Source organism: Dermacentor albipictus, chromosome 3 (genome assembly GCF_038994185.2).
Source record: "Dermacentor albipictus isolate Rhodes 1998 colony chromosome 3, USDA_Dalb.pri_finalv2, whole genome shotgun sequence".
In the NCBI taxonomy this organism is placed as follows: domain Eukaryota; kingdom Metazoa; phylum Arthropoda; class Arachnida; order Ixodida; family Ixodidae; genus Dermacentor; species Dermacentor albipictus.
Genome location: NC_091823.1, coordinates 170,762,745 through 170,772,744, shown reverse-complemented (window position 1 = coordinate 170,772,744; position 10,000 = coordinate 170,762,745). Strand labels below are relative to the sequence as shown.

The window sequence follows — 10,000 nt, the reverse complement described above, 5'->3', positions numbered from 1 at the left end:
GTGTGTGTGTGTGTGTGTGTGTGTGTGGGCAGCTGCTTTTACTGTTACTTACGTTCAACTGGAGCCTGCTGGTAGAGCCGACGCCGAAGTGTGAAACCAATATGCAGGCCACTACGCGATATTCTGCGCAGAATGACGGACGTAATGCTGCATGCAAAATTTAGTCGCACGAGCTTCTAACCGCTTCGCTATCACGCCCGCCCGCATACAGCTCAATGACAACTCGTCGATAAAGTGGCACATTGTGGGCTGCAACGCACGCATAATGCGCTCCCCCTCTTTCTTGTTTTTGTGAGCGAGCATGACGTACTTGCACGCACGCATGCAGCGAACAACCACAAACGGAGTAATCGACGTGTGCGTGTATTGTTCGCGGAAAGACTGCCGCGTACGTGATGGAGCAATACATTCACTGGGCGAATGCACATAGCACGATACAGGTGCAGTCGGAAACACAGCATCCTTGCCATCGTCCATACCATGCTGAATACGCCGGTTCTCGTCCGATCCCCGAAGCTAAGCAGCATTGGGCTCGGTCAGTACTTGGGAGGGAGACCACCTGGGAACACCGAGTGCTGATGGCACCCTTCTTTTTGCTTTTTTTTATTATTCCGTGTTTCTGTGACGTTTTTTTTTGTGTGTGTGTGTGTGTGTGTGGGCAGCTGCTTTTACTGTTACTTACGTTCAACTGGAGCCTGCTGGTAGAGCCGACGCCGAAGTGTGAAACCAATATGCAGGCCACTACGCGATATTCTGCGCGGAATGACGGACGTAATGCTGCATGCAAAATTTAGTCGCACGAGCTTCTAACCGCTTCGCTATCACGCCCGCCCGCATACAGCTCAATGACAACTCGTCGATAAAGTGCCACATTGTGGGCTGCAACGCACGCATAATGCGCTCCCCCTCTTTCTTGTTTTTGTGAGCGAGCATGACTTACTTGCACGCACGCATGCAGCGAACAACCACAAACGGAGTAATCGACGTGTGCGTGTATTGTTCGCGGAAAGACTGCCGCGTACGTGATGGAGCAATACATTCACTGGGCGAATGCACATAGCACGATACAGGTGCAGTCGGAAACACAGCATCCTTGCCATCGGCCATACCATGCTGAATACGCCGGTTCTCGTCCGATCCCCGAAGCTAGGCAGCATTGGGCTCGGTCAGTACTTGGGAGGGAGACCACCTGGGAACACCGAGTGCTGATGGCACCCTTCTTTTTGCTTTTTTTTTATTATTCCGTGTTTCTGTGACGTTTTTTTTTGTGTGTGTGTGTGTGTGTGTGTGTGGGCAGCTGCTTTTACTGTTACTTACGTTCAACTGGAGCCTGCTGGTAGAGCCGACGCCGAAGTGTGAAACCAATATGCAGGCCACTACGCGATATTCTGCGCGGAATGACGGACGTAATGCTGCATGCAAAATTTAGTCGCACGAGCTTCTAACCGCTTCGCTATCACGCCCGCCCGCATACAGCTCAATGACAACTCGTCGATAAAGTGGCACATTGTGGGCTGCAACGCACGCATAATGCGCTCCCCCTCTTTCTTGTTTTTGTGAGCGAGCATGACTTACTTGCACGCACGCATGCAGCGAACAACCACAAACGGAGTAATCGACGTGTGCGTGTATTGTTCGCGGAAAGACTGCCGCGTACGTGATGGAGCAATACATTCACTGGGCGAATGCACATAGCACGATACAGGTGCAGTCGGAAACACAGCATCCTTGCCATCGTCCATACCATGCTGAATACGCCGGTTCTCGTCCGATCCCCGAAGCTAAGCAGCATTGGGCTCGGTCAGTACTTGGGAGGGAGACCACCTGGGAACACCGAGTGCTGATGGCACCCTTCTTTTTGCTTTTTTTTATTATTCCGTGTTTCTGTGACGTTTTTTTTGTGTGTGTGTGTGTGTGTGTGTGGGCAGCTGCTTTTACTGTTACTTACGTTCAACTGGAGCCTGCTGGTAGAGCCGACGCCGAAGTGTGAAACCAATATGCAGGCCACTACGCGATATTCTGCGCGGAATGACGGACGTAATGCTGCATGCAAAATTTAGTCGCACGAGCTTCTAACCGCTTCGCTATCACGCCCGCCCGCATACAGCTCAATGACAACTCGTCGATAAAGTGGCACATTGTGGGCTGCAACGCACGCCTAATGCGCTCCCCCTCTTTCTTGTTTTTGTGAGCGAGCATGACTTACTTGCACGCACGCATGCAGCGAACAACCACAAACGGAGTAATCGACGTGTGCGTGTATTGTTCGCGGAAAGACTGCCGCGTACGTGATGGAGCAATACATTCACTGGGCGAAAGCACATAGCACGTTACAGGTGCAGTCGGAAACACAGCATCCTTGCCATCGGCCATACCATGCTGAATACGCCGGTTCTCGTCCGATCCCCGAAGCTAAGCAGCATTGGGCTCGGTCAGTACTTGGGAGGGAGACCACCTGGGAACACCGAGTGCTGATGGCACCCTTCTTTTTGCTTTTTTTTATTATTCCGTGTTTCTGTGACGTTTTTTTTTGTGTGTGTGTGTGTGTGTGGGCAGCTGCTTTTACTGTTACTTACGTTCAACTGGAGCCTGCTGGTAGAGCCGACGCCGTAGTGTGAAACCAATATGCAGGCCACTACGCGATATTCTGCGCGGAATGACGGACGTAATGCTGCATGCAAAATTTAGTCGCACGAGCTTCTAACCGCTTCGCTATCACGCCCGCCCGCATACAGCTCAATGACAACTCGTCGATAAAGTGGCACATTGTGGGCTGCAACGCACGCATAATGCGCTCCCCCTCTTTCTTGTTTTTGTGAGCGAGCATGACTTACTTGCACGCACGCATGCAGCGAACAACCACAAACGGAGTAATCGACGTGTGCGTGTATTGTTCGCGGAAAGACTGCCGCGTACGTGATGGAGCAATACATTCACTGGGCGAATGCACATAGCACGATGCAGGTGCAGTCGGAAACACAGCATCCTTGCCATCGTCCATACCATGCTGAATACGCCGGTTCTCGTCCGATCCCCGAAGCTAAGCAGCATTGGGCTCGGTCAGTACTTGGGAAGGAGACCACCTGGGAACACCGAGTGCTGATGGCACCCTTCTTTTTGCTTTTTTTTATTATTCCGTGTTTCTGTGACGTTTTTTTTGTGTGTGTGTGTGTGTGGGCAGCTGCTTTTACTGTTACTTACGTTCAACTGGAGCCTGCTGGTAGAGCCGACGCCGAAGTGTGAAACCAATATGCAGGCCACTACGCGATATTCTGCGCGGAATGACGGACGTAATGCTGCATGCAAAATTTAGTCGCACGACCTTCTAACCGCTTCGCTATCACGCCCGCCCGCATACAGCTCAATGACAACTCGTCGATAAAGTGGCACATTGTGGGCTGCAACGCACGCATAATGCGCTCCCCCTCTTTCTTGTTTTTGTGAGCGAGCATGACTTACTTGCACGCACGCATGCAGCGAACAACCACAAACGGAGTAATCGACGTGTGCGTGTATTGTTCGCGGAAAGACTGCCGCGTACGTGATGGAGCAATACATTCACTGGGCGAATGCACATAGCACGATACAGGTGCAGTCGGAAACACAGCATCCTTGCCATCGGCCATACCATGCTGAATACGCCGGTTCTCGTCCGATCCCCGAAGCTAAGCAGCATTGGGCTCGGTCAGTACTTGGGAGGGAGACCACCTGGGAACACCGAGTGCTGATGGCACCCTTCTTTTTGCTTTTTTTTATTATTCCGTGTTTCTGTGACGTTTTTTTTGTGTGTGTGTGTGTGTGTGTGTGTGGGCAGCTGCTTTTACTGTTACTTACGTTCAACTGGAGCCTGCTGGTAGAGCCGACGCCGAAGTGTGAAACCAATATGCAGGCCACTACGCGATATTCTGCGCGGAATGACGGACGTAATGCTGCATGCAAAATTTAGTCGCACGAGCTTCTAACCGCTTCGCTATCACGCCCGCCCGCATACAGCTCAATGACAACTCGTCGATAAAGTGGCACATTGTGGGCTGCAACGCACGCATAATGCGCTCCCCCTCTTTCTTGTTTTTGTGAGCGAGCATGACTTACTTGCACGCACGCATGCAGCGAACAACCACAAACGGAGTAATCGACGTGTGCGTGTATTGTTCGCGGAAAGACTGCCGCGTACGTGATGGAGCAATACATTCACTAGGCGAATGCACATAGCACGATACAGGTGCAGTCGGAAACACAGCATCCTTGCCATCGGCCATACCATGCTGAATACGCCGGTTCTCGTCCGATCCCCGAAGCTAAGCAGCATTGGGCTCGGTCAGTACTTGGGAGGGAGACCACCTGGGAACACCGAGTGCTGATGGCACCCTTCTTTTTGCTTTTTTTATTATTCCGTGTTTCTGTGACGTTTTTTTTGTGTGTGTGTGTGTGTGTGGGCAGCTGCTTTTACTGTTACTTACGTTCAACTGGAGCCTGCTGGTAGAGCCGACGCCGAAGTGTGAAACCAATATGCAGGCCACTACGCGATATTCTGCGCGGAATGACGGACGTAATGCTGCATGCAAAATTTAGTCGCACGACCTTCTAACCGCTTCGCTATCACGCCCGCCCGCATACAGCTCAATGACAACTCGTCGATAAAGTGGCACATTGTGGGCTGCAACGCACGCATAATGCGCTCCCCCTCTTTCTTGTTTTTGTGAGCGAGCATGACTTACTTGCACGCACGCATGCAGCGAACAACCACAAACGGAGTAATCGACGTGTGCGTGTATTGTTCGCGGAAAGACTGCCGCGTACGTGATGGAGCAATACATTCACTGGGCGAATGCACATAGCACGATACAGGTGCTGTCGGAAACACAGCATCCTTGCCATCGTCCATACCATGCTGTATACGCCGGTTCTCGTCCGATCCCCGAAGCTAAGCAGCATTGGGCTCGGTCAGTACTTGGGAAGGAGACCACCTGGGAACACCGAGTGCTGATGGCACCCTTCTTTTTGCTTTTTTTTATTATTCCGTGTTTCTGTGACGTTTTTGTGTGTGTGTGTGTGTGTGTGTGTGTGGGCAGCTGCTTTTACTGTTACTTACGTTCAACTGGAGCCTGCTGGTAGAGCCGACGCCGAAGTGTGAAACCAATATGCAGGCCACTACGCGATATTCTGCGCGGAATGACGGACGTAATGCTGCATGCAAAATTTAGTCGCACGAGCTTCTAACCGCTTCGCTATCACGCCCGCCCGCATACAGCTCAATGACAACTCGTCGATAAAGTGGCACATTGTGGGCTGCAACGCACGCATAATGCGCTCCCCCTCTTTCTTGTTTTTGTGAGCGAGCATGACTTACTTGAACGCACGCATGCAGCGAACAACCACAAACGGAGTAATCGACATGTGCGTGTATTGTTCGCGGAAAGACTGCCGCGTACGTGATGGAGCAATACATTCACTGGGCGAATGCACATAGCACGATACAGGTGCAGTAGGAAACACAGCATCCTTGCCATCGGCCATACCATGCTGAATACGCCGGTTCTCGTCCGATCCCCGAAGCTAAGCAGCATTGGGCTCGGTCAGTACTTGGGAGGGAGACCACCTGGGAACACCGAGTGCTGATGGCACCCTTCTTTTTGCTTTTTTTTATTATTCCGTGTTTCTGTGACGTTTTTTTGTGTGTGTGTGTGTGTGTGTGGGCAGCTGCTTTTACTGTTACTTACGTTCAACTGGAGCCTGCTGGTAGAGCCGACGCCGAAGTGTGAAACCAATATGCAGGCCACTACGCGATATTCTGCGCGGAATGACGGACGTAATGCTGCATGCAAAATTTAGTCGCACGAGCTTCTAACCGCTTCGCTATCACGCCCGCCCGCATACAGCTCAATGACAACTCGTCGATAAATTGGCACATTGTGGGCTGCAACGCACGCATAATGCGCTCCCCCTCTTTCTTGTTTTTGTGAGCGAGCATGACTTACTTGCACGCACGCATGCAGCGAACAACCACAAACGGAGTAATCGACGTGTGCGTGTATTGTTCGCGGAAAGACTGCCGCGTACGTGATGGAGCAATACATTCACTGGGCGAATGCACATAGCACGATACAGGTGCAGTCGGAAACACAGCATCCTTGCCATCGGCCATACCATGCTGAATACGCCGGTTCTTGTCCGATCCCCGAAGCTAAGCAGCATTGGGCTCGGTCAGTACTTGGGAGGGAGACCACCTGGGAACACCGAGTGCTGATGGCACCCTTCTTTTTGCTTTTTTTTATTATTCCGTGTTTCTGTGACGTTTTTTTTTTGTGTGTGTGTGTGTGTGGGCAGCTGCTTTTACTGTTACTTACGTTCAACTGGAGCCTGCTGGTAGAGCCGACGCCGAAGTGTGAAACCAATATGCAGGCCACTACGCGATATTGTGCGGAATGACGGACGTAATGCTGCATGCAAAATTTAGTCGCACGAGCTTCTATCCGCTTCGCTATCACGCCCGCCCGCATACAGCTCAATGACAACTCGTCGATAAAGTGGCACATTGTGGGCTGCAACGCACGCATAATGCGCTCCCCCTCTTTCTTGTTTTTGTGAGCGAGCATGACTTACTTGCACGCACGCATGCAGCGAACAACCACAAACGGAGTAATCGACGTGTGCGTGTATTGTTCGCGGAAAGACTGCCGCGTACGTGATGGAGCAATACATTCACTGGGCGAATGCACATAGCACGATACAGGTGCAGTCGGAAACACAGCATCCTTGCCATCGTCCATACCATGCTGAATACGCCGGTTCTCGTCCGATCCTCGAAGCTAAGCAGCATTGGGCTCGGTCAGTACTTGGGAGGGAGACCACCTGGGAACACCGAGTGCTGATGGCACCCTTCTTTTTGCTTTTTTTTATTATTCCGTGTTTCTGTGACGTTTTGTGTGTGTGTGTGTGTGTGTGTGTGTGGGCAGCTGCTTTTACTGTTACTTACGTTCAACTGGAGCCTGCTGGTAGAGCCGACGCCGAAGTGTGAAACCAATATGCAGGCCACTACGCGATATTCTGCGCGGAATGACGGACGTAATGCTGCATGCAAAATTTAGTCGCACGAGCTTCTAACCGCTTCGCTATCACGCCCGCCCGCATACAGCTCAATGACAACTCGTCGATAAAGTGGCACATTGTGGGCTGCAACGCACGCATAATGCGCTCCCCCTCTTTCTTGTTTTTGTGAGCGAGCATGACGTACTTGCACGCACGCATGCAGCGAACAACCACAAACGGAGTAATCGACGTGTGCGTGTATTGTTCGCGGAAAGACTGCCGCGTACGTGATGGAGCAATACATTCACTGGGCGAATGCACATAGCACGATACAGGTGCAGTCGGAAACACAGCATCCTTGCCATCGTCCATACCATGCTGAATACGCCGGTTCTCGTCCGATCCCCGAAGCTAAGCAGCATTGGGCTCGGTCAGTACTTGGGAGGGAGACCACCTGGGAACACCGAGTGCTGATGGCACCCTTCTTTTTGCTTTTTTTTATTATTCCGTGTTTCTGTGACGTTTTTTTTTTGTGTGTGTGTGTGTGTGTGTGGGCAGCTGCTTTTACTGTTACTTACGTTCAACTGGAGCCTGCTGGTAGAGCCGACGCCGAAGTGTGAAACCAATATGCAGGCCACTACGCGATATTCTGCGCGGAATGACGGACGTAATGCTGCATGCAAAATTTAGTCGCACGAGCTTCTAACCGCTTCGCTATCACGCCCGCCCGCATACAGCTCAATGACAACTCGTCGATAAAGTGGCACATTGTGGGCTGCAACGCACGCATAATGCGCTCCCCCTCTTTCTTGTTTTTGTGAGCGAGCATGACTTACTTGCACGCACGCATGCAGCGAACAACCACAAACGGAGTAATCGACGTGTGCGTGTATTGTTCGCGGAAAGACTGCCGCGTACGTGATGGAGCAATACATTCACTGGGCGAATGCACATAGCACGATACAGGTGCAGTCGGAAACACAGCATCCTTGCGATCGGCCATACCATGCTGAATACGCCGGTTCTCGTCCGATCCCCGAAGCTAAGCAGCATTGGGCTCGGTCAGTACTTGGGAGGGAGACCACCTGGGAACACCGAGTGCTGATGGCACCCTTCTTTTTGCTTTTTTTTTATTATTCCGTGTTTCTGTGACGTTTTTTTTTTTGTGTGTGTGTGTGTGTGTGTGTGGGCAGCTGCTTTTACTGTTACTTACGTTCAACTGGAGCCTGCTGGTAGAGCCGACGCCGAAGTGTGAAACCAATATGCAGGCCACTACGCGATATTCTGCGCGGAATGACCGACGTAATGCTGCATGCAAAATTTAGTCGCACGAGCTTCTAACCGCTTCGCTATCACGCCCGCCCGCATACAGCTCAATGACAACTCGTCGATAAAGTGGCACATTGTGGGCTGCAACGCACGCATAATGCGCTCCCCCTCTTTCTTGTTTTTGTGAGCGAGCATGACTTACTTGCACGCACGCATGCAGCGAACAACCACAAACGGAGTAATCGACGTGTGCGTGTATTGTTCGCGGAAAGACTGCCGCGTACGTGATGGAGCAATACATTCACTGGGCGAATGCACATAGCACGATACAGGTGCAGTCGGAAACACAGCATCCTTGCCATCGTCCATACCATGCTGAATACGCCGGTTCTCGTCCGATCCCCGAAGCTAAGCAGCATTGGGCTCGGTCAGTACTTGGGAGGGAGACCACCTGGGAACACCGAGTGCTGATGGCACCCTTCTTTTTGCTTTTTTTTATTATTCCGTGTTTCTGTGACGTTTTTTTTTTGTGTGTGTGTGTGTGTGTGGGCAGCTGCTTTTACTGTTACTTACGTTCAACTGGAGCCTGCTGGTACAGCCGACGCCGAAGTGTGAAACCAATATGCAGGCCACTACGCGATATTCTGCGCGGAATGACGGACGTAATGCTGCATGCAAAATTTAGTCGCACGAGCTTCTAACCGCTTCGCTATCACGCCCGCCCGCATACAGCTCAATGACAACTCGTCGATAAAGTGGCACATTGTGGGCTGCAACGCACGCCTAATGCGCTCCCCCTCTTTCTTGTTTTTGTGAGCGAGCATGACTTACTTGCACGCACGCATGCAGCGAACAACCACAAACGGAGTAATCGACGTGTGCGTGTATTGTTCGCGGAAAGACTGCCGCGTACGTGATGGAGCAATACATTCACTGGGCGAAAGCACATAGCACGTTACAGGTGCAGTCGGAAACACAGCATCCTTGCCATCGGCCATACCATGCTGAATACGCCGGTTCTCGTCCGATCCCCGAAGCTAAGCAGCATTGGGCTCGGTCAGTACTTGGGAGGGAGACCACCTGGGAACACCGAGTGCTGATGGCACCCTTCTTTTTGCTTTTTTTATTATTCCGTGTTTCTGTGACGTTTTTTTTTTGTGTGTGTGTGTGTGTGGGCAGCTGCTTTTACTGTTACTTACGTTCAACTGGAGCCTGCTGGTAGAGCCGACGCCGTAGTGTGAAACCAATATGCAGGCCACTACGCGATATTCTGCGCGGAATGACGGACGTAATGCTGCATGCAAAATTTAGTCGCACAAGCTTCTAACCGCTTCGCTATCACGCCCGCCCGCATACAGCTCAATGACAACTCGTCGATAAAGTGGCACATTGTGGGCTGCAACGCACGCATAATGCGCTCCCCCTCTTTCTTGTTTTTGTGAGCGAGCATGACTTACTTGCACGCACGCATGCAGCGAACAACCACAAACGGAGTAATCGACGTGTGCGTGTATTGTTCGCGGAAAGACTGCCGCGTACGTGATGGAGCAATACATTCACTGGGCGAATGCACATAGCACGATGCAGGTGCAGTCGGAAACACAGCATCCTTGCCATCGTCCATACCATGCTGAATACGCCGGTTCTCGTCCGATCCCCGAAGCTAAGCAGCATTGGGCTCGGTCAGTACTTGGGAAGGAGA

At 51.6% G+C, this 10,000-nt stretch overlaps 5 non-coding genes and 11 pseudogenes across 5 annotated transcripts; all 16 read left to right on the top strand.

Annotated features, from left to right (window-relative positions):
* Positions 1-465: 465 nt before the first annotated feature.
* Positions 466-584, top strand: LOC139058122 (5S ribosomal RNA; annotated as a pseudogene).
* A 511-nt stretch (positions 585-1,095) lies between these two features.
* Positions 1,096-1,214, top strand: LOC139058136 (5S ribosomal RNA; annotated as a pseudogene).
* Positions 1,215-1,730: 516 nt separating this feature from the next.
* LOC139058121 (5S ribosomal RNA) lies at positions 1,731-1,849 on the top strand (annotated as a pseudogene).
* A 512-nt stretch (positions 1,850-2,361) lies between these two features.
* On the top strand, positions 2,362-2,480 carry LOC139058342 (5S ribosomal RNA). The gene has a single exon (XR_011513327.1). It is a non-coding gene; the product is annotated as a 5S ribosomal RNA (ribosomal RNA).
* Positions 2,481-2,989: 509 nt separating this feature from the next.
* Positions 2,990-3,108, top strand: LOC139058189 (5S ribosomal RNA; annotated as a pseudogene).
* Positions 3,109-3,614: 506 nt separating this feature from the next.
* Positions 3,615-3,733, top strand: LOC139058341 (5S ribosomal RNA). The gene has a single exon (XR_011513326.1). It is a non-coding gene; the product is annotated as a 5S ribosomal RNA (ribosomal RNA).
* Positions 3,734-4,247: 514 nt separating this feature from the next.
* Positions 4,248-4,366, top strand: LOC139058339 (5S ribosomal RNA). The gene has a single exon (XR_011513325.1). It is a non-coding gene; the product is annotated as a 5S ribosomal RNA (ribosomal RNA).
* Positions 4,367-4,873: 507 nt separating this feature from the next.
* LOC139058255 (5S ribosomal RNA) lies at positions 4,874-4,992 on the top strand (annotated as a pseudogene).
* Positions 4,993-5,505: 513 nt separating this feature from the next.
* LOC139058338 (5S ribosomal RNA) lies at positions 5,506-5,624 on the top strand. Its single transcript, XR_011513324.1, has one exon. It is a non-coding gene; the product is annotated as a 5S ribosomal RNA (ribosomal RNA).
* Positions 5,625-6,133: 509 nt separating this feature from the next.
* On the top strand, positions 6,134-6,252 carry LOC139058116 (5S ribosomal RNA; annotated as a pseudogene).
* Positions 6,253-6,758: 506 nt separating this feature from the next.
* Positions 6,759-6,877, top strand: LOC139058184 (5S ribosomal RNA; annotated as a pseudogene).
* A 512-nt stretch (positions 6,878-7,389) lies between these two features.
* Positions 7,390-7,508, top strand: LOC139058120 (5S ribosomal RNA; annotated as a pseudogene).
* Positions 7,509-8,020: 512 nt separating this feature from the next.
* On the top strand, positions 8,021-8,139 carry LOC139058117 (5S ribosomal RNA; annotated as a pseudogene).
* Positions 8,140-8,655: 516 nt separating this feature from the next.
* On the top strand, positions 8,656-8,774 carry LOC139058119 (5S ribosomal RNA; annotated as a pseudogene).
* A 510-nt stretch (positions 8,775-9,284) lies between these two features.
* Positions 9,285-9,403, top strand: LOC139058337 (5S ribosomal RNA). Its single transcript, XR_011513323.1, has one exon. It is a non-coding gene; the product is annotated as a 5S ribosomal RNA (ribosomal RNA).
* A 507-nt stretch (positions 9,404-9,910) lies between these two features.
* LOC139058188 (5S ribosomal RNA) overlaps positions 9,911-10,000 on the top strand; it is a 119-nt pseudogene continuing 29 nt past the window's right edge.